This window comes from Herpailurus yagouaroundi, unplaced genomic scaffold (assembly GCF_014898765.1).
Source record: "Herpailurus yagouaroundi ecotype Mexico unplaced genomic scaffold, PumYag 196, whole genome shotgun sequence".
In the NCBI taxonomy this organism is placed as follows: domain Eukaryota; kingdom Metazoa; phylum Chordata; class Mammalia; order Carnivora; family Felidae; genus Herpailurus; species Herpailurus yagouaroundi.
The window spans coordinates 17,739,889-17,748,254 of NW_024412427.1; positions in this window are offsets into that span (position 1 = coordinate 17,739,889).

An 8,366-nucleotide genomic window follows, 5' to 3' on the forward strand; every position below is an offset into this window, starting at 1 on the left:
AGCCTCCTCATTTGTGCGCTCCAGCCTATCTCCTCTCAGTTACTCCAGGACATCTCTCTGTCTCCTGCATCATCATTATTTCCATCAGTGAACAAACGTGCTGATAAACCCTCCCTACACCTCACATCTGTACCCTTCTCCAGCCACTGCCCCCTCCTCTGCTCTCCTTTACAAAGAAACTCTTCGGAAGACATCCAGGCTGCTGTCTCCAGCTCACCCCCTCCTCTCCTCTCGTGAACCTACTACCTCAGTTGAGTCCCACCTCTCCTCCCAAACAGCCGTTATCAGGGCTTATCCAGGTCTCCCGGTCAAGGCCATGTTGTCAAAGCCAACGGCCATTTCCCAGACCTCACTCACTCCACTTCTCAGGGGCATTTGGCAAGTTGGCTTCTCTGTTTCCTGAGACACTTTCTTCCCTTGACATTGGTTTTTCCTCCTCCTCATCTCCTTGACCCCAATCTTCCCCAAGACTCAATCCCAAGACACTCATTCCCTTGGTGGCCTCACCCAGTCTCCTATCTATAAATACCATCTATCAACATGCTGATGACTTCCGTGTTTAGATACCCAGACAGGATCTCTCCTCTGAACTCCAGATGTGGACCCTCATCTCCCCACCAGACACCCCTGCCTGAGTGCCTAATGAACATTTCAAGTGGAACAGGTCAAATCTGAACTCCCGAATCATCACCCCTACCACCGCCAAGCCCGCTTTTCCCTCAGTGTCTCCATCTTAGAAAATGGCAGGAACATCCTTCTACAAGTGTCAGGACAAAACCCTCGTGGTCATCCTTCACTGTAATTCCTGTTGGTTCCACTTTAAAGTTATGCCCAGGATCCGACAACCTCTATCTTCCTCTAATATCTCCACTCCAATTCTGGCTGCCATCCTTTCTCACCTCGTTCCTCTAGCCTGTTCATCACACAGCAGTCATTAGACCCAACTCATGTTATGTGGCTCCTCTACTCAAAATCTTCCAATAGTTTCCTGTCTCTTTCAGAAAGAAAACCCAAATCCTTATAATACCCCTTTCCAGCCCTCTCCCCCACCCTTTATCTTTGACCTCACCTTTGGCTCTCCACCTTGGCTTATTGGCCTCTGTGTTATTCCTCAAACATATAAAGCAGGCTGCTACCTCAGGGCCTTTGTACCTGCTGTTCTTTCTGCTGGAATAGTCTTTCCTCATGTCCCTCAAATTAATTTCTCCAGCGAATCCCTCCCTACCAACACCTATAAAGTAGCAACCCCTACCCTGCCTCAATGGTTCCTTTCCTCCCCTCCCCCATCTCCTGACACTCCCTGGGGCTCCTACGCTTCAGCCATACAAGCTGCTCTTCCAGCCTAGAAGCTTCCTGCTCAGGGCTCCTGCTCTTCCCCGGGCCTGGTACACCCTTCCCCTAGGTAACCCCATGGCCCCCTCTCTTACATTCTTCAGGTTTTCACTCAAATTTCACCCTACAGAGAAGAACCCCCCCAACTGTTTTAATTCTAGAATGCAACCCCCAAAGGACAGAAATAAAACTGCTGCGCCCATAGAATCAAGAATAGTGATCAATAAATATTGTCAAATTCATATGGTCTAATGAATACAGAAAGCCACAGAACATATTTCTACTCACCAGATACATCTTAATATGTTTCTTAGAACCAGAGTTTAGCCCGTAGATGTTTAGTCAGCTTGGGCTGCTGTAACAAAATACCATAGGTTTGGTGGCTTAAACAGCAGTAGTTTATTTTCTCACAGTTCTGGAGGCTGGAAGTCAGAGATCAGGGTACCAACATGGCTGGGTTCTGGTGAGAGCTCTCTTTGTGGGTCACAGATGGCTGCTTTCTCACAGTATGGTCACATGGGCTTTTCTTGGTGCCTGCTCTTGGAGAGAGAGAGATCTCTCCTTCTCTTCCTATAAGGGCACTAATCCACCAAGAGGCCCTGCCCTCAAGACCTCATCTAAACTACCTCCCAAAGGCCCTGCCTCTAACGACCATCACATTAGAGGTTAGGGCTTCAACATATATGAATTTGGGGGTCACAAACATTCCATCCACGCAGATATGTTTTTAAAAGATTGAATTTATCATCTGATAAAATGACCCTTCAGTAAACTAAGTGGCTTTCAGCAAATTGGCTGCTCCCTGTTCTTGGGGGCGGGAAATACAAAGGCAAATCCTAGGCTACCTACTCAAGAAAAATCATGAAAAGGAACAAAGACATGAAATCAGATACTTAAAAAAAAAAAAGGGATATAATGATGGCAATTGAAAAACAGGAAAAAGAGAAAGAACTTCCAGAAAGCCGACAGTACAAATGCACACCAACCGCCCCTCTCTGAAACCCAAGAAAAGGCACAAAGAGAATAAAAAGTGGAGGAGGAAACTCCGTCTAAGAAGCAGCCACGGCATAGGCATAACCTCACCCCAGAGGTCGCGTCGAATGTTGTGTTTTCGGAGTGAAGGCCTAGAGGCCCCTCTCTCTAGCCCTGCCCGTGAGTGGGTATGTTCCAAAGGGAGAGAAAAGGCACACAGCATATTCATCTGAAAGATACCTGTTAAATGTTCCTACGGTTTTTCATGGAAGGGACGGTCACTGACATGGGGGTTCGTTTCAGAGCAAGCAGCTGGTAGACAGATGGCTTTCCTGCTTCTTTTTTTGTAACAAACATGTTCTTGGGTACGCCACTGATAAGGAGCCAGTAGGAACTCTGCTAGCCCAGTGGCCTATTTCCTCCCTCTCCCTATCAGTGTTACTTTTGGTTTAACCTTCTGGGAGCTCGGGCCCCAAAATGACTGACATCTTGGGTTGGGAGAATTGAAGGGAATAAGATATGACCAAGAATGCCATACCCCGGCTAAAGATTCTGTTTGCAAGTAAAAGCAGCAGAACAGCATCTTTAAAGACACAAGAATTAGAAACGCTAATTTAGAAAGTTACCACCCCCCAAAACTTCCCTGAAAACTTGACTTTAAAATATAATAATGAGGGAGCACCTGGGTGACTCAGTTGGTTGAGTGTCCAACTCTCAATTTCAGCTCGGGTTATGATCCCAGGGTTGTGGGATCGAGTCCCCCATCGGGCTCTGAGCTAAGTGTGAAGTCTGCCTAAGATTCTCTCTCTCTCTCCCTCTGTCCTCCTCCCTTGCTTGTGCTCTCTTTCCCGCTAAAATTATATACACCGATGAACCAAATAACTCTCAAAAAGAAAATGTCTGGCAGTTAAACATAAAAGTGTCTTAAAATCTCTTCTTGCTTTCTCCTCTGGAAACAATTGAACTGTTACAATTTCACAAAATGTCAAAATAAGTCATCGATAATAGGTCCGTACCAAAGTCCAAAAATATGACAGCAAAAAAAGGAAGGCAGAGGGGTCAAGGGGAATGTGGATGGATAAGATTGCTCATGTCATCAACATACAATCTCTTATTTCTAACCTAAGGGCAGAAAAAAATGTTCTTCCCTCCTCCTGCGTTCTTTGGCTGGTCTAATAATTAAATTGACATAAAACAGGTTAATGGGAGAAAAACAAATTTAATTGCATATGCGCAGGAGTCCCGACAAAAACCCGAGACTCAAAGGTAGTCAGAAGGTGGAGGCTTATATGATGCCCTCATTTGTTTGGTAGGTCATTCAGATAAAAAAGCTCTGTCTAGTAATATCTCTCTTTCAGGTGACAAACTCCTATCTAAACTCTTGTAAGCTGTTAAGGGAAAGGTAAAAAGCTTTTCCTGAGTCTGCTGGGTCTTGACTGCCTTCAGCTCAAAATAATCCACACACCCAAGTGGCACATTATGGGGTGGCGAACCGTGCTCCGCTTCGCTAAGTTTGATAAACTAAAAGAGATTTAAGATATTAAAAATATATTTTTAGAATATATAAACAACCACTAGTGGAGGTAAAACAGTTTTCAAAATAATGAGGATGGAGGGGACAAAAGGTAAAAATAAAGAAAATACAGACTGCTGAGCAGTGTAGAAAACAAAACAAAACAAGGGACGCTTGGGTGGCTCAGTCAGTTAAGAGTCCAACTTCATCTCGGATCATGATCTCGTGGTTCATGAGTTCAAGCCCTGTGTTGGGCTGTGCGCTCACGGCTCAGAGCCTGGAGCCTGCTTCGGATTCTGTGCCTTCCTCTCTGTCTGCCCCTCCCCCGCTCACACTCTGTCTCTGTCTCTCTCTCTCTTTCAAAAATAAAGAAACATTAAAAAAAAAGAAGAAGAGAAAAAACCCACAGTGCTGTTTTCCCGGGAAATGCTTGTCTTCACCCCACACCCATTTCAAAGCTAGACTCAGTACAGTAAAACCTTGGATTGCAAGTAATTTTGTTCTGCAATTGTTCCAAAAGATGAGCAAACATTTCTAATAAATTTTAACTTGATAAACAAGCGATGTCGTTGCAATAGGAGTAGTACGTGACACCGAACATCACATAATCACAACTGAGCCAATGGTTATTCTCTCTCTCTCTCTCTCTCTCTCTCTCTCTCTCTCAGCGATTGTGGGTGATCACCTCCCATGCTCAGGTGCTTGGTCTCAGGCCACGGCATTTGGCAGAAATCAGTGATTTTCAGAACATTGGAAGGTGCCCACGACTGGCTCTAGTGTATTTTTTGTCACTTCAGAGCACCTGTGGACAGTCCTTTGCTTTTTCATGCAAGTGTAAGTTCAGGAATGCTTTGTTTCATTCTAGGTCAGGCTGACTGCAGGTATAGACCCTTTCCTCTGCTGCTTCATTGCCAGTTACATTAAACACAGTATATGACAAGATTTTATTAATACCGTACTGTAGTCAACATCCGTGCAAGCATATACAATGCCCCCATGCAGAAAAAAGTTGAAAAGAAAGGCGGTAAGAAGGAGATGATTACGGTGGAAGGTAAGAAGGAAATCATCGAGAAGATGAACGAGGTATGCGAGTGGCAGAAATTGCAAGAGTTTATAAGATGTCTACGTCTGCATCTTCTCTGCAGAGGAGGAGGAGGAGGAAAAGGCAGAAGGATCCCTCACTTCAAACGAGTTAGGGAGATGTGTCAGATGTGGGAAACATGGCAAAATTTGGTAGAACAGCGCCACCCGAATAAAGCTGTAGCGGTGGGAGCAATGGACCTATTGAATGACAATGCAATGTCACATTTCTGGGAAATCCTCAAAAGGAAGCAAAAGCAAGTGTCATTGGACAGGTTCTTTTTTAGAGAAACTTAACAGAAACCCATGGGGGAGAGGAAGGAAAAAAAAAAAAAAAAAGAGGTTAGAGTGGGAGAGAGCCAAAGCAGAAGAGACTCTTAAAAACTGAGAACAAACTGAGGGTTGATGGGGGGTGGGAGGGAGGGGAGGGTGGGGGATGGGTATTGAGGAGGGCACCTTGTGGGATGAGCACTGGGTGTTGCATGGAAACCAATTTGACAATAAACTTCATATATTGAAAAATAAATAAACAAATAAAAAATAAAAACAGTGAAAAAAAAAGTTGCACGAAAAGAAAAATTCCACTGAGCCAATAGATGGTGGTGATTAGGTTAGTGATAGTGAAAGGTGTCCTACCCCGTAACCCTCTTCTCTCTTGTCTCCCTCATACCAGCCACGTAGGGTTTTCAAACGTTAAGTGCAGGTTAATTTGTTTATTTTTCTTTAAATTTTACTTATTATTTTGTATTGTATTACAGTATAGTAATCATTTTTATATGAATTTTTTGGATTGTAGAAAGAATCATCTGAGTTTCCATTATTTACTATGGGGAAATTTGCTTTAATATACAAGTGCTTTGGATTACAAGCATGTTTTTGGAACGAATTACGCTCACAAACTGAGGTTTTACTGTGCTTTATTGACTCACCAAGAAGTAAATGCTCTCTGCAGAGCCGAGGCAAGTAATAGATCAGATCGTAGTTGAGATTTTGTGGGAAGTTGGACAGGAGAATTTGCAGTGCACCCCACACAGGAAAGAACCTAATGCAATTCCTGTTAAGTAAGACATTTCTTTTCACATTCAAAATTCATCTTAGGCTCCCACCTCCCAGATGTTATGCTTTCTCCACAGGAGAAAGGAATGAAATATTAACACAGCAACGTGGCTAAATCTCAAAGACAGTACTTTAAGCGAAAGAAATCAAAAACAAACAAATAGCTGCTGTATGATTCCAACAACATGAAAGTCTAGGAAAGTCAAAACTGTAGTGATATATCAGTGGTCGCCTAGGGTTCGGAAGAGGAAGAGAATCCAGTGTAAATTGCACAGGGAAATTTCTTAGGGTGCCGGTCTCTTCTATATCTTGGTGGTGGTGGTGTCTACAGGATTATGCACAAAGTTCACCGAAACTACATAATTAAAATCAGTGAATTTTAAAGTATGTAAGTAATACCTCAATAAGGAAAATAGAGGAAACGCTTCATTCTCAGATGACCTAGAAAATCAAAATGTTACATAGCAGAATCTGTAGATTGTACTTAAAGCTTTCATTTCTAACAGAAAGCATAAAAATGAATTAGGTGTCAACTTATGAGTCTGACAAAAGGAAAAAAAAACACAAAATAAGAGAAAGGCATTAAAATGATAAAATTAGGGGCGCCTGGGTGGCGCAGTCGGTTAAGCGTCCGACTTCAGCCAGGTCACGATCTCGCGGTCTGTGAGTTCGAGCCCCGCGTCAGGCTCTGGGCTGATGGCTCAGAGCCTGGAGCCTGTTTCCGATTCTGTGTCTCCCTCTCTCTCTGCCCCTCCCCTGTTCATGCTCTGTCTCTCTCTGTCCCAAAAATAAATAAACATTGAAAAAAAAAATTAAAAAAAAATAAAATGATAAAATTAGAAGTTAATTTGAAAAAAAAGAACCATAAGTAAATGTAGTTACCATAAAAAAAAACAAAAAAACAAAACAACTCCCAGTTAATGGAATCATCAAAATTAAAGGAGGAAGCACAAATATACAAAATAAGAACTAAGAATGAAGAAGGACTAATGGGAGCGCTGGGGTGACTCAGTCAGTTAAGCGTCCGTCCGACTTAGGCTCCGGTCATGATCTTGTGGTTCATGAGTCCAAGCCCTGCCTGCTTGGGTATCTCTCTCTCTCTCTCTCTGTCTCTCTCTTTCCCTCTTTCTCTCAAAATAAATAAATTTAAAGAAATTTTTTTAATTAAAAAAAATAAGAAGAACTAATGATTGAAAACAGACTAAGGGCACTTGGGTGGCTCAGTCAGTTGAGTGTCCCACTTCGGCTCACGTCATGATCTCACGGTTTGTGGGTCCGAGCCCCGCGTCCGGCTCTGTGCTCACAGCTCAGACCCTGGAGCCCGCTTCAGATTCTGTGTCTCCCTCTCTCTCTGCCCCTCCCCCGCTCACACACTCTCTGTCTGTCTGTCTGTCTCTCTCTCTCAAAAATAAATAAACATGGAAAAAAAATTTTTTTAATTAAAAAAAAAAAAGAAAAGAGACCAAGAACCAAGAAAGAAATGTGAAAAGTTGTCAAAGACTTACCAACAAAGGAATGCCAGCCTTAGCAGCTCCAGGAGTGAAATCATTCTTCTGCTAATTAGCTCCTTGCAGCAAAATCCCTACTCTGAGACCTGCTAAGACCCATACAGGAAAAGAAATCTGCACGTCAGTCATTCCTAGGAATACTGAGCACACCTCCAAGGGTTAAATATTAGAAATGAAATCCAGCAGTCGTTTGAACAATAGCACATTATTTTTTCATTTGTTCTATATTTGGAAATTTATTATAAGTCCTATGTTGGTGAATAAAAGAACAAACAACACAATACTGTTTGATGAAATCCAGGATTCTGTCCTGTTTTTTTTTTAATCTTTAGTAAAATGGTAAAAAATGGATATTTTCTGTAAAATAACCACAGCACCATGATTAATGACGCCACCCTAGAAGCTGCCCCAGTTAGATGTTGGAAAAAGCAAGGATAACCATTGTTACTTTATTTTATTCACCGTGGTTCTAAAAGCCTGACTCAGTCCAATTAGAGGAGAGAACAAAATGAAAAACACGGTCCATGGAGGAGCCCCTAATATCATAATTTGTGGATGCTGTGATTGTATTCCTAAAATTTGAAAACATCAATTGAAACATTTTTTAGAAACAACTGGAGGGGCGCCTGGGTGGCTCAGTCGGTTAAGCGTCCAACTTCGGCTCAGGTCACCATCTCGCGGTCCGTGAGTTCGAGCCCTGCATCGGGCTCTGGGCTGATGGCTCAGAGCCTGGAGCCTGCTTCCGATTCTGTGTCTCCCTCTCTCTCTGCCCCTCCCCCGTTCATGCTCTGTCTCTCTCTCTCTGTCTCAAAAATAAATAAACGTTAAAAAAAATTAAAAAAAAAAAAGAAACAACTGGAGAACTTAGTAAGGTGACAGTTTATCAGATTAACATACAAAAACCA